This window comes from Nilaparvata lugens, chromosome 8, assembly GCF_014356525.2.
Source record: "Nilaparvata lugens isolate BPH chromosome 8, ASM1435652v1, whole genome shotgun sequence".
Lineage (NCBI taxonomy): Eukaryota > Metazoa > Arthropoda > Insecta > Hemiptera > Delphacidae > Nilaparvata > Nilaparvata lugens.
In genome coordinates, this window is record NC_052511.1 from 5,484,316 (window position 1) to 5,511,926 (window position 27,611).

The 27,611-nt window shown below is 34.3% G+C and overlaps 1 long non-coding RNA gene across 3 annotated transcripts; it reads right to left on the minus strand.

Annotated features, from left to right (window-relative positions):
- Positions 1-2,747: 2,747 nt before the first annotated feature.
- LOC120352604 lies at positions 2,748-27,611 on the minus strand. 3 transcript variants are annotated; one of them, XR_005571962.1, is made up of 7 exons: positions 27,384-27,611; positions 20,941-21,097; positions 19,944-20,052; positions 17,622-17,737; positions 8,647-8,784; positions 7,143-7,333; positions 2,748-4,712 (listed from the first exon to the last, which is right to left on the minus strand). It is a non-coding gene; the product is annotated as an uncharacterized LOC120352604 (long non-coding RNA). The 3 variants fall into 3 exon arrangements; XR_005571963.1 differs by having other exon boundaries at positions 27,380-27,611; XR_005571961.1 differs by lacking the exon at positions 27,384-27,611 and adding an exon at positions 26,759-26,933.

Consider the following 27,611-nt stretch of genomic DNA (forward strand, 5'->3'; position numbering starts at 1 on the left):
GTGAGGTCTACGATATAATGGCAGTGAAGAAATATTGGAGAACAGTGTTGCCGATATCCTGCCTTGTGACTGCCTCCTATAGAGGATAGTTGATGTGGTAGTAACTGTTCCTTTTTTGAAATAATCAATTATATTTTATTTGTCAAAAAATATATTCTTCAATGATTAAATGATAAAATTTTCATAATTTATAATCAATTATATTTTATTGGTCAAAAAATATATTCTTCAATGATTAAGTAATAAATTTGCATTATTGATCTGGCAACGTTGAGGAGCTAGAAAAGGACATAGCTATTTGTTTTGTTCAATGATGGACAAGGATAGCAACACCAATCTTATAGTGCCATTATAATAACATGGACACCACTTTAGCGCCTTCAGTTGTCATATTGTCAGTTAAGTGGTTAAAAATCTATAATTTGTTACATTCGTTGAATGGTCCATTCAAGTTTGATTCAGAAAACAGTAATAAGTTTAAAATTGATTCGAATGCAGTAAAAGTGCTACAATTATGTGTATGCCAATAATGCTATAAAGTGATTATTGTAGCATTTTTACTGTTAATTCCTTGATCCTTGAAGTTGTTGGTGGAAGAGAATATTGATTAAATGATTTTTAGCTCTGGTTGTTTTCAATAATTTTCCCTTCATTAAGAATCAGTTTGAAACTTATTACTGTTGATTTCAATATTATCGAAAATGGAGTGTTCTTATTTTGTCTGATTTTTGATCATGCGCTGTAGAGATTTCAATTATTAGAAGTAGGCCAATAGTAGTTCTCTCACAAGTAATGGAAACATTTCTCTCGACCAGGCAGATCTTTATTATGATTTGTAATTGTAATAAATAATAGTAGCTTTGCAAAAATTGATTGCCGTCACTCTACAGTACAGATAGAGACTACTATTGTTTGAATGGGTTTTGAAAACCAATCAAATAAGGTTGTTTATAAATTGTAACAATTCAGTGTGATAATTGATTTGAATTGCTGATCTACAAAGTTGGGTTGTGATATCCTACATGGAGCTGGGTTGGTGCAACCCAACATGTCTCCTTTGAATCCTCCAATATTTTAGTATGATAAAAACTAATTTCAAATTATAATCACCCTATGTCATGTAACACTGTAATTAGGATCTTATTTGTTAGCAATGCATTCTGCAGTACTCTAACTAATAATATTTCCTTACTTTCTCTATTTTTCTTTACTCATCTAGTTCACTAGGAATCTTCTTATTCTTCTCTAGTCTAATCTTCTTTCTATCTTTCTCTAGTCTTCTTTATTTCTCTTCTTTCTCTCTTCTTCTTTCTTTCTCTAGTAGTCATTCTTTCTTTCTCTAGTCTAGACAGACTTCTTTCTTTCTCTAGCCTAGACTTCTTTCTCCTTACTCTAATCTAGTCTTCTTTCTTTCTCTAGTCGTCATCTTTCTCATTTTGTTTAAATTTCTAGTCTAGTCATCTCTCCTCCTTTCTCTCTCTGTTCTTTCTCTAGTCTAGTCTTCTTTCTTTCTCTAGTAGTCATTCTTTCTTTCTCTAGTCTAGACAGACTTCTTTCTTTCTCTAGCCTAGACTTCTTTCTCCTTACTCTAATCTAGTCTTCTTTCTTTCTCTAGTCGTCATCTTTCTCATTTTGTTTAAATTTCTAGTCTAGTCATCTCTCCTCCTTTCTCTCTCTGTTCTTTCTCTAGTCTAGTCTTCTTTATTTCTCTAGTAATCTATTCTTCTTTCTCTAGTATTCTTCTTCTATTCTCTAGTATTTTTCTATTCTTCTTTCTCTAGTATTCTTTCTCTACTTCTTTCTCTAGTATTCTTCTATTCTCTAGTATTTTTCTATTCTTCTTTCTATAGTATTCTATTCTTCTTTCTCTAGTATTCTATTCTTCTTTTCTCTACTATTCTATTCGTCTTTCTCTAGTATCTTCTATCTCTAGTATACTATTCTTCTTTCTCTAGTATTCTATTCTTCTTTCTCCAGTATTCTTCTTTCTCTAGTATTCTTCTTTCTCTAGTATTCTATTCTTCTTTCTCTAGTATTAGAGAATCTCTAGTATTATATATATATATTCTATATTAGTATTATATATATTCTATATATATATTCTCTCTATATATATATAGTAATAAGATATAGCAATAAGAACACAGGTTAGATATTGTTAATTTTTATTATATTATATAGACCAATAAAGATTTGCAACTGCATTTTGTTTTTATTCCACCATACACCAACATTATTATTATTATTTTTTTTTATTCCTCCCTCTTGTTCTAGATTCAGGTTTACAGTGAAACGTTCACTGTCGGATAGGCCCACAAAAAAACCGGGCGCTAACCTCAACGTCCAATGCTGGCACCCGGCTCCAAGTGGTCCTGGCCCCCCCCCCAATGTAGTGAGTGGTCCCACCCACGCCAAAGGGCGCATTGAGCCTAACTGGACCACAAAGAGCCAGGTGACAGTTTTCCCTCCCCAGAAGGGAGAGGGACAAATCCCCCAAAGGGGGCTTTCCTTCCTCCCGCAAGGGAGAAGGGAAGTTCCCCTGAGGGGCAAAAAAGAGTGGTTCCCCTTCTCAAGGGACATCTCCCACGAATAGAAGAGGGTGGTGCCCCTCCAGAAGAGGAATAAATCAATGGTATTGGTAAGTGCATGTCTAGACCATAAGAGTGGGTGGGGGGGGGGTCAATATATGCTAAGAGTGCTACCACACTAGTGCTGTTGCATCTGGCACAATATTGCAAATGGTAGGTGAACACTTGAAAATGGATTGAAATTTAGATGTAGAATTTTAAAGCAGAATATGATTACAACATAAGGGAGGTAAGTGGACCCAAAGCTTCAAGTGGGATCATTATTTTATTGAGTAGTGGGATTTTATTATTGAGTAGCTATTTAATTATTATCAAGTGGAATGAATTTTAATTATTATTGAGATTAAAATGATTATTAGCAGAGACGGCTCTTCAAATAGTCTTAAAGATTCAGGTTACACTGTAGATTTGGAACCTCATTTTGATATTAATTTAGATTTAAGGTTTACAATTTGAAAGTAATGAATTTATAAATTGAGGGAAAGATTAGTTTACAGGAAAGGTGGTCAGAAATAGTAATGACGAAAATGACAGTTTTAGAAAGAAAATAATTGGGTGATAGATGATAATGCCCACATGAGCTCTAGGCTTGTGCATGGGTAATAGAATGGATAATGATGAGAGATGAGTGGACCTGCAGGTTAAGGTGTGTTTTGAACCATTGCGAAGCCAAGAAGTTGGAAATGAAATTGAGAGAAAAAAAGGAAATAAGTGAATTGAAGTAAGAAGTATAAATGGATGGTGCAATGAGAAAGGAAGGGAGTACATACAAATTACACTTTACAATGTATAAACTTATTACAATAGAAATAATTGAAAAAGTTAGCTAACAATATTTAGAGAGATGCAACAACACACAACAAACAAGACAAAAAATAAATTATGATGACGATTTCCTCCTGAAAAAAGCAAACAGTGTGGCAGCACCCCAGAAATTTACATTTTATTGGAACAATATATTATAGAAAATTCTGTTAAAGTAGATAGAGATAGTTTCCAAGAAAAGAGATAACTTAAGAAAAATCCCAAACTAAATATAAAAAACTGTACTGAAATTGGGAAAAGTTTTGAAGAAATTAAAAGAAACAAACTAAACAAAACATCCCTTATCGACAGATAATTCGATATTGAATTTAAACTAAAGAAAAACTCTCTTATCGACAGATAATTTGATATTGAATTCGAACTAAAGAAAAACTCTCTTATCGACAGATAATTCGATATTGAATTCGAACTGAAGGTTCTCCTCCAAAGCAACTGAAAATAAAAACATATTCAAAAGTATAAAAGCTGAAAAAAAACTTAGGGAGTGATGGTCGAGACATGCTATTACCAATTCCACACAAGTCGCCCAGGACCGATCTAACAGTTCTACAAGACATTAATTTCAATACATTAAACAAAATTTAGGATTTAAATAAATTAAGAAATGAAATTCAAAATTAATAATTCTCTATTTTAGTCAATCAATAATAATATTAATTATACTGAAATAGGAGGAAATTATTCAGATCTGGAAAAATTAATTCAAAAGAAAACTTTGATAAATAAGAATTTAGAAAAAGAACTAGATCGAACTGTTACAATCGGTCGAGAGCTGACTTTTACCTTGATTGAAGTTCTGCGTAGTCTGTCCATCCAACAGCTGCCTCCGCGATGCCTGAAATGCCCCTAATAGGACACCCACCCCAACACATGCACAATATCAACAACATCACAAAATATGGATCAATATAAAGTCTTTTGAGAATGAAAGTTAATTCGAGTCCTTTCAATAGTTCACTTTTCACTCAATTCACTATTCAGCTGCCTGAAAAGACCTCAAAAAGGACACCCACCCCATAAGCATTTATTATTTACAGCAAAACATGCCACAATATCAACAACAAAACAAGCAAAAAATATAAAAAACAAAACAAATAATTCAAAGTCCTTTTAGAATGAAAGTAAAGTAAATTCGAGTCCTTTTCACTCTTCATTGAATCACTTCACTTTTCATTGAATAATTCACTTTTTATCTTCTTAAATTTTCTTCTTTGCTGCTTTTTCTTCCTCCTTCTCCCGCGGTTCCGTTTGAGCAGGCCATCATTCTCCTTTGGTGTGTCTCCCTCTCTCCTCCATATCCTATAGAAAAATACAATCCACCATTAAAATCACAACAAAAGCCTTAGCCAGATTATATGAGAAACAAAACAATACAGGGGATGTCTAGCAACCAACAGAAGAGCCTGAGCATGAGGGTCAAGCCACATGAGGCGTTATTCACACGAGTCGGCAGGGAAGGAAGCTCCCCGATTGGCTGATTATCAACTGATTCCCCGAAAGCCAACCCAATCAGCCAATCTGTAGCTTCCTGCCCTGCCGACTCGTCTGAAAAACGCCTCATGTGACTTGACCCTGAGGTCCCAACTTCACTGGCGCTGAATTCATTTCGAAAATGCATGGTCTCTTATGGGATTGTCAATTTTGCCCGTATAGTTTACCCACTAATAAGAGACAATACATCCCGCTAACGAGCTGAGACAGATGTCTGGGACGCCTGAGTAGTTGGGGCCTTACGTGTGGCAATCATTATTGCATTGACTCAATAGAGAAACAATAGCATAAGTAGATATCTCATGGTATAGGGCGTTTATGTCGCAACTTTTACTGTTATCTCAAGCTGATAGTCCACGTAGTTCTTTAATAAATGATTATTTTTAAACAAGAAGGTGATACTATACCAACAGGACGAGAAGTGAAGTTAATATTACATCAGATATATATCATCTATAAAAGGTATAGCAAGGCAGAGTTGCAAGGCAGAGAATCGACAACGCTGTTTACCTATCTTTCTCCACTGCCATTATAACATGGAGCTCACTATAGTGTAACGAGCGCAATAGAAACTAACGCCCCGCGCCTCCCTCGTACCTTGGCAGTACACTGATGGCCTAATATAATAAGAGCCTAAAAATGAGATTATTTTGTGGAAAATCAAAATTTGAAATCCCTATTAAATTGTAATAACAGTCACAGTACTGCTTCGGATGGCGGTAGAGGGAGAGGTCGAGGTCAAGAAAGAGGTATCTCAATGTAACACAAATATATGCGTCATATGTGTTATGAAGTGTCAGTATGATGAGGTGATAAAGGCTTAGGGCTGGTCACACACCGATTAGTCAAAACAAGACTAGTCACAATACTTCACATTGCTGCAACACACAGTGATTAGTCATTGCAATTAGACATGACTCCATAAGCAGCAATGTGAAGTATTGTGACTAAGCGTGACTAGTCTTGTCTTGACTAATCGGTGTGTGACCAGCCTTAGGCTAGGCGCACACCAGTTAGTCAAGACAGGATCAGACACGTTCAGTCACAATACTTCACATTGTTGACAAGTCTATTTGCAATGACTACTCAGTGTGAGTCATAAGTAACAATGTGAAGTATTGTGACTAAACGTGTCTGATCATGTCTTGTCTTGACTAACTTGTGTGCGCCTGGCCTTAGAGAAAAGATATGGCACGGTATAGGGCGTTTACGTTCAAAATTTCACTGTCAACTCAGGCCGATAGTGCTAGCAGTTATTTTTGGTGAAGTATCTGATTTTAATACCAACTGTTCATACTTGTTTAAAATAATCATGTTTTATTCGACAAGAAAATATTTTTTGAATGATAAAATGATGAATTTTCATAATCGAGATGAAGTATTCTGGTAATTAATTATATTTCTCCAGTGTTAAAACCGATCTGGCAACGTTGCGAAGCTAGAAAAGGATAGCGCTATCTGCTTTGACGAATGATAGACAAGGATAGCAACACCAATGCTGATCGAATACTGCTATTATAACGGGGACCTCACTATATGCGAGAACCCTAAAGGTACGTACAGATATACACGCTATGAACACGCTCCAAACATGAACGTTACGCGAGATGTTACGCAATATGTTCGCAAGATGATCGCGCGCTTGTATTGTTGACTTCGCTACAACCTAACCTCACAAATGTGAAACATTCAATCCAGCTGATCAGATGACTAAATCAAATAAAATATTGTACCTAATAATACAATATCTTTATATAATAAATATTATGTTTATTGCATCTATGTTGATATTTTTTTACAAAAAAAGGTTATGTCTGTCGATGTTTTGAAAGGTGAAAGGCTTGGTTGGGGGTTCAGCTTCTTTCTTATAAATTCTAATATGCTGGTACCTATTATTAAAAATGTTTTTAATAATTTTATATTATTTTATTTTGATGATTTAATAATTAATTATTAATTTTTATATTTTAACATTGATATCTCAAAGTGATCCAACAAAAACGTTAACCGCGCTTACGCAACTATTGGTTAGTTCGCCCTAGTTACTTGCCAAGCTCGCGCTCTGTTCGCGTTCTGCTCTTGCACGACCTGCGATCATCTTGCGATCTGCTCGTGTAACGTTCGTTTGCGGAGCAGAGCGTAAATCTGTACGCACCTATACATGAACATCAAAACAGCAAATTCAGCACAACAAATTAAAAATAAAATTATCATGAAAATTCAGATGAGATGACTTACGGTAGCCGCACAATCCCAAGGTCTGCAATCAGTGAGAACTCACTTCGCACGCTGTGCTGGTCTCTCCTCTCCTTGTTCCTTTTCACTCTGCTCTGAGAACTCATTTCACTCGCTGAGCTGGTCTCCTTACTCCTTTTCACTCTGCTCTGAGAACTCACTTCAATCGCTGAGCTGGTCTCCCCTCTCCTTCTCTGCACACAAAAATCAGGTCAGTTAAGAACCAGTTTGGGAATCAACATCAATTAACTTCCAGGCATAAAACAACTATCATATTACAAAAAATTATAATATAATGATATCATATTATAATACTCGTAGTCAACAGCACATTTCAATCCATTTTCAAATGTTCATGTGATTTTATTCATTTCATTACATTTTTTATCATTTCATCAAGTTTTATCAATGTATTTTATTGTAGTGTTTACTAATTGTTAACTAACAAGTCAAAACAAAACTGTATTCAAATCAACTAATCAATATTCAAGAGATTTGAATTTATAACTAACCCATAAATTAAGTACAGTAGCCTCTCTCTTATCCGGACTCATCGGGACTGAGGCCAGTCCGGATAACGTTTTTTCCGGTTAAACCGACGTTCCCTAAAAGTCGTTAAATTGGTACGCATATTTTGTAGTTTATAAGCCAATAATGACTTTTACGTAAAAATAATAAAACTAGACGCTTTATTATGATATCTGTGAACACAAAACACAAGGAAATAGTTAGTTGCTAAGCCTTTTTACATTTGAAATATTTAAAACCAAACAGCCATTATGATTCGTGGCAGGTGCAGCTGTACAGTCCGGTTGAACCGATGTGCTGATGATTATTTTCCGGTTAAAGAGATGTCACTTCCGTGGAGTGTAGTCCGGTTAAACCGATGTCCGGTTAAAAGGTGTCCGGTTAAGAGAGAGGCTACTGTACAGAAAAAGTGTGGTTTATGAGAAATTTACAAAAATATAATTATGTAAATAATAATAATATTCATATGGCTTTTATTGGTGAAGGGTCCCTGACGGAAGTTACATCTAGCCTGAAATGAAAACACGTACCGCCAAAAGTACTACCAAAAAGTATCACAACATCACTCACAACACAACTGTAAGGTTACATCTAGCCGCCCAAGTATATAATTTGAGCCCTCTATGGGCCTCACAACTGTTATAAATCAGCCTGGACCGTCGAAACGTGCCCCTCCAATAACACGGAAAATAATTCCTTGTTTCTGCAATCACATCATAGTCATTACAGCAACACCTTTAGAATAAAAACAACATAAATTTATTGTGGAACAAAAGAAAAACTTGTCCCGTCTCACTAATGTCATGTTTAATTCAACACTTTGCTTCAGATCACGCTGAACTGTGAATATATGTTGACAACAAGTGCACCATCCATAGTCCATAGTAGTAATAAGCTGGAAGACCTGAGCTTATGAGAAATCAAAACTCGATAGAATTGAATAAAATTAAAAGATAGAGAGGTATGCTATCAGACTCACCTGTCATGTCCTACTTGAAGGCTTCGGGTGATGACAGGAGGGTGAGGTGCCCGGTGCCCGCCCAGCTCACATCAACATCCATGCATTCAACACCAATGTACAGTATGCTTTCTCCACCAACAGCAATCTGCTTCATACCTGAAGCAAACAATAATAAACGGCCTTTAATATCTGAAAATCACATTTGTAATTGAGATGGACAAGTACCAGTAGGAAGAACTTGGAACACAATAATTTCGTTCTGAAGAGCAGAATAGCCAGCCGCACTTCATAACAGACAATACATTTTGTTGACAAGCGAAAAAATTCCGCGCGTCTATTCCGCTCGTATAGTTTGGGCCTAAAGCAAGATTTAACTTGAACAAGGTTGCTCCAACTTGAACCATAGCCGCGTCTACATTGGTCTCAAGTTTCCTTTGATACAAGGTTTTTTCAACGTTTAAGTTGAAAGAGCGATTTTGAATTGAAGTAAAGTTTACTTGAAATTAAAGTTTTCATGACAAAACGTATATAATCATTCAGAAATAAAAAATCTAACCTAATTAATCTCAGTTTTCTTCTTCATCTACATCATACTATTCAATTTAGTAGCTTATATACATTCTACATTGCCTGACTCTTTTTATTTCATTCAACTATTTATAAAAAAAATTAAACTTTAGGCGCTCATATCTCAAAAAGTAATGATCGAAAAAAATGTGTTCCTGAGAAAACTTCTTTATTTTGATGAGCCTTATGATATACATATCAAAAAACTTTGAAAAATATCATCAGTAGAATGTTTATTTTTAGCCTTTGCACAGCTTTTAATTTTTGGGACAGGACATTTAAAATTCGGTAAGAGATAAATCCATGAGATTTAGAGGATAAGTTCTCAATTGTATTGAAGAATTTATCCTCTAAACCTCATTGGTTTATCTCTTACCGGATTTGAAATGTCCTGTACGAAAAACTTAAAATTTAGGGCAATCATATCTCAAAAGTAAAGATCGGAAAAATGTTTTCCTGAGAAAACTTTTCTATTTTATTAGCTTGATGATATACAAATTGAAAAACTTTGAAAAATATCAACAATAAAAAATTTATTTTTAGCCTTTGCACAGCCTTAACAAGATCAAAATCGAAACCAAAACGTTCAACCGAAATCCGAGAATATAGGCCTACTACTAAAAACTACAGATCACATAAAAATTCACCAAACTTGGAAATTCATCTGCAACTCTATTCATAAGAGTGCATGTTCAAGCTAACACTTGATAACCTCAAAATAAACGACAGCCTCTAACCAGTAAAACCTCAACAGAGACAGTATAAACCAATAATCATATAAAAGTTTAAGCTTCTTGCAATTCGCCAAAAAAAAATCAAATAAGCCTATAATCAACATCAATAGAGATCAACCTTGTAAGTAGGTAGCAAAAAACATAGGGCAATCTACCATAACCTCAACAACAAACTATTAAAACTTTATGAAACAACTCAAAACTAACTGTGTAAATCTTATTTGAGCAACATTTCTATAAAATATAAGCTTACAAACCAATAATGTTCACGCCGAATCAGGCATATCAGCCACAACTCTAGCAATAGAAGTAAAAACTTGCATTATTGCAAACCAACAGAAGTTTATAAAATAAATTTATATCCGCACAATTTCATAATTATTCTTCAATATAAATTAAAAACTTGAATAATATCTAACATATTTATTCACAAGATTAAATGTGTATAATTCAAAACTTAAAAAAAACTCACATAAGTCGTAAAATCGAATGCGATTTTACAAACCTGACGGACATTTATCAAAGCCAACTCCTCACAAACTCGATAATATAACAACCTCACACAACCAAAACTTACTTTCAAATTTATTTCTATTATCAAAAATGAAGATGTTGAATTGAATTTATAGTTATTCATCAAGTGATAGGAAAAAGAATTATTCATATATACAAATTCCTAACCTAATTCTCACAGAAATACACAAACACGGCAACAGACAAGCATCGATCAACGATGTGCAACAGGTAGATAGATAGAGTGCCAGACTAACACTGTGCTCGAACTACAAAACTGAGCCAAGCGCCTCATGATTATGAAAGCCGTGGCATGACGTCATTCACTTCATCAAAATCATAACCTCAATTTAGATGAATACCGACATAACCAAAACATTTTTATCTAAGTTTAGAATAAAAAACTTTGAAACTTTCAATGTGAAAAACAACAAATTGATAAGAACTGTAGTGCAATTCAACCACAAAAAATAATGGACTAACAACACGCCTACCTCAAAACTAATAAATCCTAATATGGAATGAGTGTGAGATTGAATAATCAAATATTAGGCTATTTCAATAATTTCAGCTAAAGGAAAACTTGAGAATAATAACCTAAAAGAGGATAAGTTATTTAATTGGGTAATAATAAGTGATGAGGCATGATAAATACCAATCTATTTCCTACCTTGATTTCAGCCTGTAGACGAATCACTTTCCACTAACACAAATTCAACCCTATCATTTTTACAGCCATATTAGCACTACCACATGAGAAAAAGCATAGCACGAAGTTATTGATTAGCATAATAATCAAGATTTAAACATTATTTATCTAAAGTAATAAGAAACTTGAAAGAGAAACCACTAGCCATAATTCAGCCTTTGTGAAGGAGTGAGGTCGTGAACTAACATGTATCCCACAAGACAAGATTGCAACGCCAGAGAAAGAAAGCCTGGCAGCCAATCAGAGAGCGACATTTCGGTCACATGGTCACTGACGTGCCGCGACACTCAGCGACATCTACACCTTCTTCCAACCTCAACCCACAACTAACCAAATTTCAAGATGGCTAGAACACATTTTGATATTTTTCCAAATCAACTTTAAAATAATGTCACTACCTCACAATACCTTCCCTTATCGGAGAGCATGTTTCTGATAAAGATAAGATCCCTCTAATTATTTTAGGAATTTTGAAACACTTTTCAAGAACGTTACTAGTATTTTAAGAGAGATAAAAGTGAAAAATAAATATTATCATTTATTATCCAAAATATACCAGCGAGGCTAGCGGACATCTTAAAACCAAGTAAAAGTTTCTAGTTGGAGCGATTTCAAAATACTACAAAGGAAATTGTCCTGAAAAGAGCACACAAATTTCGAATTAACCTTCATAAAAACTGTATATTGGAAGATTCCAATATTCAGTATTTCAGTATTCTGAAATCGCTCAGCTTATAGACTAATTAAATTCTAACACTACATGAACGATGGAATGAATTTGAAAGACTAGCGGTCTACATTGAACAAGTATTGGCTAATATAGTTCAATTTATAACATAAGGGATGAGTTATAAATGATGAGAAATACATTATTCATACCTTCGTGAAGAACAAATATCCATTTCACAGACAATATCAACGCAGCCACGAAATAAAATGAATTATAGGGTGTATTTAATGAGCATATTCATGATAATACACAAAGCAATCAATACGTTACTAATTAAAAAGTAATAAGAGCTTAACAAGAGACAACCACTAGCATTTCAACCTATTCCGAGACAAAGAACAACGAAGACTGGCATGTTGAAGCAAAGCACTCTCCATCTACAGACAGACGTCTTCAAGGTCGACTGACCAAACTTCAAAATGTCGCAATCTCTGTCCTATTCATTTAAATTACCACAAAAATCATTTCACTACCTGAAAATAACTTTCCTTTATCGGGAGCCTGTTTCTAACGTGAATAAAGACCACATAATTATTCTAGAATTTTTAAAACCCGTCCCAAGCACTATTAAAGGTAGTTTGAACAATAAATTAGTGGAAATCAAATTATTTACCAAAAATATTCCTTCATCCAGCGGACATGTTTGAGGGTGGTTGGAGGGAAAAGAGAAATTCCCGTTTCCCACACTTGAGTACTTCTGGCCTATTTTTACCCTACAGTGATATAGTACAGAGGGGAATTTTTTTTCTGTGGTATGAACCAATCAGAAACCAGCATTTGAGCTGGTGTCTAAACAAATTCAAGATGTCTTGAATCTTTTACTAATTTATACAAATTAATGGAATATTATTTCGATACATGGAAAATACTTTTCTACACGGGGGAGCCTATTCCTTACACGAAAATGAATGCCCTAATTATTTCATAATTGTTTGAACCCACTCCAAACATGTAGCTAGTAAATAAAAATGTGATTTCTGTCAATAATTCTGTATTGTTGCGCTGTATACTGGATGACAATCCAAGCTGGTTTCCCATTGATTAAGTTAATTTCAACTATTCTCAGGCGATACAGATGCATGTAGATTAAATTTATTCAACTTATTTGCAAATGAAATTATTCAATTATATAAATAAAAACAGACATTCAACATCATAAAAAACTATCAGCATGTGAGCGTCAATTCACTAATTTATTACTGCGATAAGCTATGTAATAAATAGAATATCAGCTCAGTATCTGATTCAAAGAAATCAATTCAACATGAAATAAAATGGAGGAATGGGTAAGAAAGAAGTAAAACTCATTTGAAATTATAAAATAATTCAACAGATATAGTTTTTTGTCTCTTGTTAATAGATTTCTCAAGCCACTGACGTTCGTTGCGATATGCAGCCAAAATAATAAATGGTATGAAATAAAATATTGAAATAGTAATCAAGCCGTTAGAGAACAAGATATGCTCGGTTAACGTTGTCGATTACATGAAAAATTATGCTTATAAACATGAAAAATACATCAACATTTAAATTTATGACAGCAATAAAATTTAAGAAACTATGTGACAGCCTAGGTCCAAGTCAGGAAACTACCTTCAATGAAATTAGAATAATGCCAAGCAATCTTTGATTAGGTATATTGCAAGGAAAATTAACACTTGTGACTAAAGTGAGGTCCACGTTATAATAGCAGTGGAGAAAGATAAGAGAACAGCGTTCCCGATTCTCTGCCTTGCCACTGCACCTGCACCTTATATAATATAGCTGATACCGGTTATATATGATGTATTATTAGGCTAATTCTCATTAAAAATAATTATTTGTGCATAAAATATATTTTTCAATGATGAATTTTTATAATTGAGATGGAATATTTTGTTAATATTATATTTCTACATTGTTAAAAACGATCTGGCAACGTTGTGGAGCTAGAAAAGGATAGCATTATCTGCTTTGTCGAATGGCACACAAGGATAGCAACACCAATGTTAATCAAATACTGCCATTACAACGTGGACCTCACTATAGTACAGGCCTGACGTCAAACATTAACTTTGACTCCTATCAAGAGCTGACATAACTATAGAAACAATGAGATACTAGTTTCGGTTGTCTCTATAATCTCAAACAATATATGATGACTCTTCAGGATCGATAATATCGCAACAACCGAAATGTTTTTCTTGTCTTAATCTTACATTTGTTTGCTTCATTAAATAATAATAAATGAATCTGCCGTCAAGTCACCATGTATTATGGATTAAAATGCCTTTCATAATATCACTTACCTGCGACAGTACAACATTGATGAGACAGACAATAGTCAAACAGATGCTAATCACAAATAACACAATTGTTTTTAAAATGCATTTTTTCATTTTGATGCAGGTAAGATTTGCAGTAGGCCTAATTATGAAACTTCTGTTCAACTCAATTTTTTCGGAAGTGTTTTATCAACATCACTTCATTTCATATTTAACAATATCCAGCTCCAAATCATATTCAACCTTAGACCAGTTATAGAATAGACACGGATCATTGTATATTCATACTGAAAGTCGATGAAGCCAACATCTACTGCCAAATTCACCCACCTTGACGTCACGCATCGTATAGGAATAATTACATTGTTGTTAAACAATGCATTGTCGTTAAACATAGCTTGTTTTCCATAGCAGATTGTTATTTATTTATGAGAATGGTAATCTCCCTCGCAGCATATAATTGCACTGTAATTTTTAGGAAAAAAGTGGAATATCTTTTCATGCGTAATTTGAAATTTATACACATAAATATTGTAAGTTGTAACTGTAATATTATCCTTGGTTATGATGTAAGTGAACTCATTGCAGCATGACAATAAATTAGTTTTGTACCTTATTATTTCCAAAACACATTATAACTTTGAAGCCGATATCACATAACACATTATAACTTTGAAGCCGATATCACATAACACATTATAACTTTGAAGCCGATATCACATAACACATTATAACTTTGAAGCCGATATCACATAACACATTATAACTTAACCGATATCGTTTTTGCCCGTAGCTAGAAATAACCTAAAACACCATGAATCTGAAATAGACACAATCTGAAAGTTTTCCACACGATGCGTGACGTCACTGTTGTGACGTCAAGATGGGTGGATTTGGCAGTAGATGTTGGCTTCAGAGGCTAGACTTCCCAGCGTGTCTATTCTATAACTGGTCTAAGTATTCAACAATAAACGAGCACAAGCGCATCATAAAGGTGCGTACAGACTTATGCGCCACGAACGCTTAATCAGCTGATACTATGCTTATTATATACTAGCAGGTAACCCGTGCTCCGCAAGGGTTTACTTTAAAACTTGACAAACTGAAAACACACTACAGAAACTGTGTATTCCAAATAAAGGTTTAAAGCAGTTTTGGGCAAATGCCTGTTGCTTTTACCTGAATTGTATTTACATATGAATAAATGAACTTCACGTAATAAAGAATTGAAAATAGGCCTATAACCATCCTCGGTTAATCAAGAATCTATATGCAAAATTTCAAGTTCATACAGTCCAGAAGTTCAGACGTGAAGATGCGTCAAACATAATTTTCCTATCCCGTACGTGTATAAGCCAGTTCTTTCCTTTATTATAGTACAGATATGTATTTGTACAATAACAGTAAAATATAAAAGCATAGCATCAGCTGTTGAAAAGTGAAACGCCGTGTTCGTAGGGCATAAGTCTGTACGCACCATAGTATGTGATCCAGTTTAGTGATAAGCTGCAAGGCCTGCAAGAAAATTCTAGCTTAATAGAACAGAATACAATGAAGAATTTTTATAATTGAGATGGAATATTTTGTTAATATTATATTTCTACATTGTTAAAAACGATCTGGCAACGTTGTGGAGCTAGAAAAGGATAGCACTATCTGCTTTGTCGAATGGCACACAAGGATAGCAACATCAATGTTAATCAAATACTGCCATTACAACGTGGACCTCACTATAGTACAGGCCTGACGTCAAACATTAACTTTGACTCCTATCAAGAGCTGACATAACTATAGAAACAATGAGATACTAGTTTCGGTTGTCTCTATAATCTCAAACAATATATGATGACTCTTCAGGATCGATAATATCGCAACAACCGAAATGTTTTTCTTGTCTTAATCTTACATTTGTTTGCTTCATTAAATAATAATAAATGAATCTGCCGTCAAGTCACCATGTATTATGGATTAAAATGCCTTTCATAATATCACTTACCTGCGACAGTACAACATTGATGAGACAGACAATAGTCAAACAGATGCTAATCACAAATAACACAATTGTTTTTAAAATGCATTTTTTCATTTTGATGCAGGTAAGATTTGCAGTAGGCCTACTTCATATTATGAAACTTCTGTTCAACTCAATTTTTTCGGAAGTGTTTTATCAACATCACTTCATTTCATATTTAACAATATCCAGCTCCAAATCATATTCAACCTTAGACCAGTTATAGAATAGACACGGATCATTGTATATTCATACTGAAAGTCGATGAAGCCAACATCTACTGCCAAATTCACCCACCTTGACGTCACGCATCGTATAGGAATAATTACATTGTTGTTAAACAATGCATTGTCGTTAAACATAGCTTGTTTTCCATAGCAGATTGTTATTTATTTATGAGAATGGTAATCTCCCTCGCAGCATATAATTGCACTGTAATTTTTAGGAAAAAAGTGGAATATCTTTTCATGCGTAATTTGAAATTTATACACATAAATATTGTAAGTTGTAACTGTAATATTATCCTTGGTTATGATGTAAGTGAACTCATTGCAGCATGACAATAAATTAGTTTTGTACCTTATTATTTCCAAAACACATTATAACTTTGAAGCCGATATCACATAACACATTATAACTTAACCGATATTGTTTTTGCCCGTAGCTAGAAATAACCTAAAAACACCATGAATTTGAAATAGACACAATCTGAAAGTTTTCCACACGATGCGTGACGTCACTGTTGTGACGTCAAGATGGGTGGATTTGGCAGTAGATGTTGGCTTCAGAGGCTAGACTTCCCAGCGTGTCTATTCTATAACTGGTCTAAGTATTCAACAATAAACGAGCACAAGCGCATCATAAAGGTGCATACAGACTTATGCGCCACGAACGCTTAATCAGCTGATACTATGCTTATTATATACTAGCAGGTAACCCGTGCTCCGCAAGGGTTTACTTTAAAACTTGACAAACTGAAAACACACTACAGAAACTGTGTATTCCAAATAAAGGTTTAAAGCAGTTTTGGGCAAATGCCTGTTGCTTTTACCTGAATTGTATTTACATATGAATAAATGAACTTCACGTAATAAAGAATTGAAAATAGGCCTATAACCATCCTCGGTTAATCAAGAATCTATATGCAAAATTTCAAGTTCATACAGTCCAGAAGTTCAGACGTGAAGATGCGTCAAACATAATTTTCCTATCCCGTACGTGTATAAGCCAGTTCTTTCCTTTATTATAGTACAGATAATTTGTACTGTATTTGTACAATAACAGTAAAATATAAAAGCATAGCATCAGCTGTTGAAAAGTGAAACGCCGTGTTCGTAGGGCATAAGTCTGTACGCACCATAGTATGTGATCCAGTTTAGTGATAAGCTGCAAGGCCTGCAAGAAAATTCTAGCTTAATAGAACAGAATACAATGAAGAAGGTAGAGAGGTATTTTAAACACTCACCAGCTGTCAAGAGTCACACTTGAAGGCACTGGTCTATGACTCCTGGATGCCCAGCTCATATCAGCATCGATGCATTGCACAGAGAAATGCTGTCATGTATCACAAACTCCAGCAATCTAAAGAAAATAAAAAGCATTGAAGTCTTGGAGAATTGACATACATTTGAATAGACTAATGATTATAGTTATTTCATATCATATTTTTGATCTGTATTTTTCTCAAATTTGGTTTAATATAATATCAATTTTCATAATTTAGTTTATCGATTTTAAATTCAGCGAATTACGCCAGGCCCACAGGCTCACAAACACAAGCTCAAGCCTACATGTGAGTCTCTCACAACGTAAGGGTATATATAAATGTACTGTAACTGTACTGTATTATTTGTAAATTGTGAGAATATAGTTATTTATATTTCTAGAGTGAAAAGTACGACTTTTTCTCCCTGTGGGAAAAAGTTTGAAGTCTGAGGCGAAGCCGAGGCAATTTTCCAATTTTCAGCAATTTTCCTGAGGGAGAAAAAGTATTTTTCGCTCGTAATGTACACAACATTTTTCCTCCATCTACATTTTTTATAGAAACTGCAAATAAAATCATTCTAATAACTTACGTATTGGTGACAATGATTCCTAACAACATAACCTAAATCTAAAACCTAAAAACCGGTCGTCTGATTGACACTGCCGATTGCGCTATCTATCGGCAAAAGTTGTAACAATTATATCAGCTGAGCAGCTACCAAAAATGGCTGACTCCAGATCACGCGGTTCAGATTTGAATTGCAGATCAAAAATATTTGTTGGCTGGTATTTTGAACAGAATAAAATATTTTAAAAATTGTATAAATTTTTATCGTCTACTAATATTAAGAATATAATAATTATCATACAAACATATATTTCATGAGTTGATCAAATTTCTGGTTGTGGTATTGAATTCAGTTGACTCAATAACAGACACCTCTATCATGCTTTCTCATCTGAGCTTAGACCTTCTAACCTATTACAATGTAAGTTTCAAAATAGAGATGCTCCCCATGTTATTTAAATGGAGTCACTTTTACTACCTAGGGAGTTTTTCTGTTTTTTACTACCGAGATCGAAAAAGTGACACTTTAGTATTAGGTTTCAGGGAGTAAAGTAAGTACTTTAGACAGTAGGTGGAGGAAAAATTGATTTGATTTGAGAGTAAAAACATAGTGGAGCGGCAAAGTGCATGATAGTGAATTGGGTAGCTAAGTGCCGGTTGCACAAAAGCCAGTTAAATATTAACCGTGATCAATTTCACGAGAACCAATCAGAGAAGGCCTTTTTGATAAGATGGCTTCTCTCATTGACTCGTGGAATTAATCATGGTTAAAATTTAACCGGCTTTTGTGCAACCGGAACTCAGTGTTGGAAGTCAACATCATAATTTAGAGATTAAAGTTGAAAAATACAAGTGAATGCCTGTTGTTTTTACCTGAATTGTTAGTTATAGTGAGGTACACGTTATAATGGCAGTATTTGGTGTTGCTATCCTTGTCTATCATTCGACAAATCAGATAGCGCTATCCTTTACTAGCTCCGCAATGTTGCCACATCGATTTTCAACAATGAATAAATATTATAATTAATTAACAAAAAATTTTATCGCAATTATGAAAATGTAACATAAAATAATTGAAAAATATAATATCTTGACAAATGTATTTCAAACTGGAACGAACTGTTAATTTTATTTATTTATTCGTTAATAATTTTACATGGATATCAGCTATCCTCTATCAAGACAAGGCAGAGAATAGGCAACACTGGTCTCCTATCTTTCTCCACTGCCATTATAATGTGGACCTCACTATCGTTGTAGCTACAGATTATGGTTTTTGTAATCTTTTCACCGTCAACATTCTAATAATAAGTTGCTATTGAAATTATAGCCAGGTAGTGACATTACTTCATAACACCTTCATAACAATTACAACAAAAATATTATAGAACAAAAAAAGTCTGGATATATCCCAATAATGTCAAGTTCTCTTCATTTTGGAACACACTGACCAACGTATTAATTACAAGCTCACCATATACAGTCCAGATTCAAATTTATTTTCCAAGTAAAAAACAATTTCCACACATAATAAAAACTGATTAAAACGATGTAAAATCTAGGCTTATAAGAAATATTAAAGACAATTTGTATTGAATAAGATATGCAAGATAGAAGCCCGGTTGCTTGAAAACCTGTTAAAAAAAGATGATTGCATGTCGTGGTATTTAATCCCTGTTAAAATTGAACAGACTTTTGCGCAACCGGGCCACAGAGGCATGTAACAAGACTCACCTGTCATGCCCTACTTGGAGGCTTCGGGTGATGACATCAGGATACCCGCCCAACTCACATCAGCATCCATGCATGCATCTCCATCTCCACAAATCTGCTTCAACCATACCTGAGGAAAATACATATTAACAGGCGTTGAAATTTATGGAAAACTATTTCAAATTATGTAGGGGGCTTTCAACATCTATTGTATTCAATAAATTTTATAAAACCTATACTATTATGATAATGACTATTTTCAAATAACTAATCCTGGACCGAGTACTAGGACTATCGGCTTCAGTTGACACTAACATTTGCAATATATCGGTTCTTTACCATGGCATATCACCGTAAATGATACAGTATCACCACAAAATGATACAGTATCAACACAATATTATTATTACTATTATTATTATTTTCTTTTGTCACGCAATTGCGGATAGTTTAAGCGAAGAGGGGCAAAATTTATGCAACTCTTGGCATTATTTTCTAATATTGATGAAATATTACCAAGTATGTTGAAGCGTTTGGCGTACTATGCGATCTGTATCAAGCAGAACAGACTTCTGCATTTTCCCTACCAGAGTTTCTGAGTTATCTATAACCTTACAGCTCTCCACTGTTGCCTTTAGAATCACACCATTCACTGATGATAATTATTTTAACTGTAAAATTGTGTAAACTATGTAAACTGTATAATTTAAGCATAGCTCCAACAGTGTATGACACGTCAATTAAATAATTGAACTACATATAGTTTTCCCAGCCCTGAGGTCACAACAATTTGATACAGTATCAACACAATATGATACAATATCAACACAACATGATACACTATCATCTCAACTTGATACACAACACCAAACTTTGAATGAATTCTACACACCATATCTTCTTATGCTATCTTGTCTCTATGTTGATAGCTTTTAACGTTTTTGTAAATATTTATTCTATGAAATTTTACGATCAACATGTTTGTAAGTCATTGATGAATGAAAAAATGAATACTGACCAGGCTTTCTTATCCTTCTTCTGGGGTTACTTTATAAGCAAGATGCTCTGATGGACGTTAGCCCTCACAAAACGACTTTCTCAGCTGACTTTCCAACCATCAGTGCTCTCTCTCTCACCAACACGCTCTCTCTTTCCCTCGTCCAACAGGGATACCACTACACAAACAAAGATCAACAAGAAGATAAGAATACTGGAGAAAGAGAGATCAACACAATATGATACAGTATCAAAAAATAAGCATCCATGCATGTATCTCCATCTCCAACAATCTGATTCAATCACACCTGAAGAAAATACACATTAAAAGGCGATGAAATTTATGTAACCTCTTCTTCAATTATGTAGGGGGACTCACAAAATCTATTGTATTCAATACATTTTATAAAACCTATACTATTATGATAATGAATATTTTAAAATAACTATTTCTGGACCGAGAATTGAGCATAACATAAATATCTAATGAAATTACTTACATGATTGAGGAAGGTGTCATTTCGTTACAAAACAGTTCATGAATAGAATTTGGGTGTTATTTTGGTTCGAAGTGTCAGCCGTTGGTAATGCACATACATCCCACCGATAATCGATTTCTTGCCACACTCGTACCAGCATATCAGACATCACTTGTTCAACCGCAGCGATCTAATTGTGATCCAATTTCGGAGGTCATTAAGATTGTCTGGTAGAGGCGGAACATAAATCTTATCCTAAATGAAACCCCACAGGAAGAAATCCATCGGTGTTAAATCCAGTGAGAGCGAGGTGGCCATGCAATTGGTCCTACACAGCCAATCCAGCGAATGTCTAGAAAATCCCAAACTTCTCCGTGGAAATGATGTGGTGCACCGTAATGCTGAAAGTAAAATGGCATTTGTTCATCTTGTTCACATTGCACCACTTCATTTCCATTGAGAAGTTCGGGATTTTCTAGACAATTGCTTTCAACTTCGCTGGAACATAAATTGGATGGCCACCTCGCTCACTGGATTTATCACCGATGGATTTCTTCCTATGGGATTTCATTTAGGATAATATTTATGATCCGCCTCTAACAGACCACCGAAATCGGATCACAATCAGATCGCTGCGGTTGAACAAGCGAAGTCTGATATGCAGGTACGAGTGTGGCAAGAAATCGATTATCGGTGGGATGTATGTCGCATTATCAACGGCTGTCACATCCAACCAAAATAACACCCACTCTTTATACTTGAAGTGTTTTGTAACAAGATGACACCTTCCTCTATTCTGTAAAAAATTGAATTTACATTTATCTGCTTTCAAAGTTGTAAAGTCCTTGTATAATCACTCTGTACTTTGGACAACATCAACTTTTCATCAAAATGAATATATGATCTGCAATTATATCAAAGAATAAATAAATAAATAAAATTTGGGAGAGAATGGTACAGACTCAATATCATAATACTAATACATACAAGATTATGCTATAAAATAGAAAAAACAACATGTAGACTTTATGAAAACCAATCGGATTGATCATGTGTGCTCGTCATTCAAGTTTTGTCAACAGCGACAGGAATCGAACAAAAAACAGCTGTTTGCCAACAGTAGCCTTCTTCTTCTTCTAGTGCGTCTCCTATCGGAGGTTCGCTATCAGCACAGCAATCCGGATCTTATTCACTGCCGCTCGGAACAAGTCTTTGCTGCTCCAGTCAAACCAATCCCTCAAATTTTTAAGCCAGGAAACACGTCGCCTTCCAACACTCCTTTTACCACTGATTTTTCTTCCTTGGACTATATTCTGGAGAGTTATATATTTGTGGCTTCTCATAAGATGTCCAAGATACAGGAGTTTTCTCTATTTTATGGTGTAAACAATTTCACATTGTTTCTTCATTCTCCCTAGGACTTCCATGTTCGTGACTCTATCCGTCCATGGAATCCGCCACATCCTGCGGTAGCACCACATCTCAAAGGCTTCCAGCTTATCCATTTGGCTCTTTTTGAGGGTCCATGATTCCATCCCATACAAGAGAGTGGAAAACATGTAACAGCGTAACATCCTCATTTTCAATTCATGTCAGTAAATATTTTTTTTTTTCAATTAACAGTAGCCTACTTGGTATAAAATAAACAGCCAATAAAAATAAATAAACCACTAGTGAATTACAAATTATAATGTTATAATTCAACCCCAAATAGAGTAGTGAAGGAAAAATAAACAACAGAAAATCGAGGATACAAGAGCCCAACCTCAAAACATGTCAATCGAAGCCTTTCACTGTGATGACACAACCATGTATGACGAAATGTGTGAATGCACACATGTTCAACACACTTATCCTGTCGTTAGTGGCCAGCCTGATCCTGTTTCTCTTTTTTCCTAATGGTCACCAGTTAATGATCAGCATGCTTGTGCGTGTTTAATGAGACGAATGATGTGATGTGGCACCAGTCGACCTACAGCTTATGTGGGTTCCAAACCACTGAAAAGCTACCTATTCAATTGAGTTTAAGGCTGTGCAAAAGCTAAAAATCAACATTCTATTGGTGATATTTTTCGAAGTTTTTCGATTTGTATACTATCAAGCTATCAAAATGTAAAAGTTTTCTCAGGAAAACATTTTTTCCGATCATTACTTTTTGAGATATGAGCGCCTTAAGTTTAAATTTTTGGGACAGAACATTTCAAACTCGTTAAGAGATAAATCCATGAGATTTAGAGAATCGATTCTTAATGGTATTGTTGATCTGGTAATACAAAAATTTTCTAAAGATATAAATTTGAGTAAGTTATTCAATTTACTAAAAATGACCAAAAATAACTCAAAAAAGTTATTTTTGGTAAATTGAATAACTTTTTCAAAAATTTATATCTTCAGAAAATTTTTGTTCTACTAGATCAACAATACCATGAAGAATCTATTTTCTAAATCAAAATCAAATCAAATTTTATTGCCTTACATAAAGTGTTCACAAATAAATACAGATTACAAAATGTAATATTTTAGAATAAGAAGTATAATTTTTAGCATAATAATATACTAATTGGGCGAAACCAGCAAAACCACAGTTTGAGTGCCGGTGACGAGTACCAAAACAGAAAACGATACTATTACTTCCAATAGAAAAACTTTGAAAAATATCACCAGTAGAAAGTTGATTTTTAGCCTTTGCACAGCCTTAAAGGAGTCGGCTCTCCAAGTGGTCATCCTTAGGCCCATGTCATACGAGCGGTAATAATGTCGCGATAAACGGGGCGTTGAATGTCCATGTTAGACGTGGCGCTATCAACGCAGCGTTGGTAGCGAACAAAGTACTTGAACAAACACAGACTACTATTGCGCGACTCTATATAATTTGGTTGTGCGCTGCACCGCGTCTGGTTGCGCTAGCAACGCTCAACGCCGATCTAACGCGGACTCGCCGGCGTTGATGACGCTTGTATAACTTGCACTATGGAAGTACTTTAAAAACAATTGCAAGAGTGGCAACTTCCAATGCATCACTGGCTGTCACATATTCGCTACAGTATTATGTTTTGGGGATGGAGTGAAACAAATTTACGGAGAGTTTTTCGCAAGCAAAAGAAGGCAATAAGGTTGATTGAAGGAGTTGACTCTAGAGTGTCGTGTAGGCAAATTTTTAAACGACTAGAACTCCTTACTGTACCGGCTCTGTATTTTTCTGAGATCGCCTCCTTTGTTTTCAAAAACAGACAAAGATTCATGGATAACAGCCTTTCCCATGGGTACAACACTAGACATAAAGCGATCACACTGCAATACCCAATACACATGCTCACATTACTGGAGGGGGGGGCCACATCATGTAGGGCTTAAAGTTTTCAATTCTCTACCAGGTTCTTTGAAAAATATAAGTAATTATCGCGTATTCATAGCAGCCTTAAAATATATACTGATTGAAGCTTGTCCATATTCGATAAGAGAATGCTACAACTTATTTCCTAATTAATTTTCCACTGACGTCAACAATTCAATAAAACCAAGTTAATGAGACTACTATATTCAGCTCTTTATAATGATAAGGTCAATATTAGTACCATACCGACTCAGATTACATTATTTTTTATTAGCTACTAATCTGTGACTGGTTGAGATTCTTCTCACCTTAAATATTTTAGTTTTGAGCCCTTTATTAGTTGAAGGTAATATATATCTTTCAGAAATACTAGTTGCACTCTCAGTCGGGGGTTACAGCGGGAATGAGATTGCTCATTAAAGATTTAAACTTTGTAGACAGTGCTCTATCCGGGCATTTTGATGGATAAATGTGAAAATTGTAAATCTAGCAACACGCCCTGGTCTCCGCGGCTTTGTTGGGCTTGTCTTGGGGCATGACAAGATACGCGCAACGTGCGTGGATAGTGATTTCAGTATTAAGATTTTTTTAAAATTGCTGTGATCTCAGTGCTGGGAAAACTAGATGTAGTTTAATATTATTTAAATTGAATTTAATATTATTTGAATTTGACGTGTCATACACTGTTAGAGTTATGCTCATATTATACTATAATATAATAGTATATTATACAGTTTCACATTACGAAATAATAACAATAATAATACCTAGTTAACGCGACGCTAAAAACGCGGAGGCATTAGCGCTCGTATAACATCGGCCTTACAACGGGAGTAGCAGACGCATGGATCTTGTTCTTCAACTTCAACCAAACTAACTACCAATTTAAAATTAAGTACTAGTAACTAAAAAGAGATCCACGTTATATAGTAGTAGGTAGAGAAGGATAGGAGAACAGGATTGCCAATTTTCTGCACTGTCACTGCCTTCTATAGATGATAAGTTATGATGCAATATTTACTGTTCACTCTTGCTTGAAATAATCAATTACATTTTAATATCAAAGAACATATATTTTTGAATTATTTAATAATAAATTTTCATGATTGAGATTCAATATTTCTAAATTGTCAAGAAACAATCTGGCAATGTTGCGGAGCTAGAAAAGGATACAGCTATCTTCTTTGTCAAATGATGGACAAGGTTATCAAAACCAATGTTAATCAAATACTGCCATTATAACGTGGACGTCACTATAGCTCATGTCTTACAGTTCTACCCACTATAGTGAGGTCCACTTTATAATGGCAGTGGATAAAGATAGGAGAATAGCGATGCCGATTCTCTACATTAATTAATTATATATCTACACTATCAAAAACATAATTGGCATCATTGTGGACCTAGAAAAGGATAGCACCACCGGCTTTGTCAAATGATAGACAAAGATAGCAAAACCAAAGAACAAATACTGTCATTATAACGTGGACCTCACTATAGGACAGAACTAAAATCAATGTCAATAGGAGCCAGTCAAAAAAATAAATAAATAAATAAACAAAAAAATTGACAACAAAATATATCTGACAATTCACCATAAGCTCAGAAACTATTTACTATAGAAATAGTCTATACTCAGAAACTATAGAAATATTTAGCATGGAAAGCCGATCGCCCACAACTCTCAAGCAATAGACCACCGTAATCCAATTTTATTATTGCAAATCAACAGAATATCAACTCCTATTTGAAAAATTCATAAAATTAATTAAAATCACAACAAATAATAGCCTTAGATGTAAACCGAACCCTTGAATAATTATATTGAAACTATGAAGCCGGCAAATAACCTAAAGCATAAGGAGATTCAACAGCACTAACTTTGATCAAATCTAAACGATAGTAAACTATAGCCAAAATTATACCATTCAAAAATGTTATATATTTAACAATAAAATACCGATAATAATAACTGAACTCAATAATTAACAGACAACATTCAAAATATTGAATGAGATTTCACGAACCTGAGATCAGAAGATTATCAAAGCTCAACTCGCATTAACTTGATAAACCCAAGTTTATATGAATTTAAAAATAAATAAATATTCTAAACAAAATTTATAATTATTAATCAGAATCATAAAGTAAAATAACATTTCAATTTTCTAACCTCACTCAGATTTTCACAAACAGACAAGACTGATCGCAGACGACAGAACATCGACAAGCAACAAGTAAATGCATAGAGTGGCTGCGCTGCTGTGCATGCAACAGCTGATTCAAGATTTTAGTCGACCAAGGACAACTAACCTCAAACTCTCAATAATTTGTTGAATACGAACATAACCAAAACATATTTCTATTTACAAGAATATGTTTGTATATTTTACTTTTTAATACGATAACTCAAAAATAAAAACAAGTAAATCAATAAATTGTATCGTTATTTATCCACATAAACAGAAATTGAATTAAAAAGCATAGCTTAAACAGTCTACTATTGTAGCCTAATATAAAGTAAATGTAACGAGATTGAATAATCAAGGAGAATCTAGTAAGCCTATTTTTGATAACCTCAGCTTATAGAAAAAATAAAATAATGGCCTAAAGAAAATTAAATTAAAATAATAGATAGTTACACATACCTACATTTATGATCAGTGACTATGAAATCATATTCCACTAACACAAAACTTAACTTGCAATTTCATGGTACAGTTATCACAAACACAACCCGTGAATACATCACATTATTTTGTAATACAGTTAGAACACTTATTCACAATAATTAACTGTCTAATTACCAAGAAACTTTTTAATTTGAAACAAGACAACGAATAGCAAAGCGAGCAGCAGTCTATCCGGATATACAAGAGA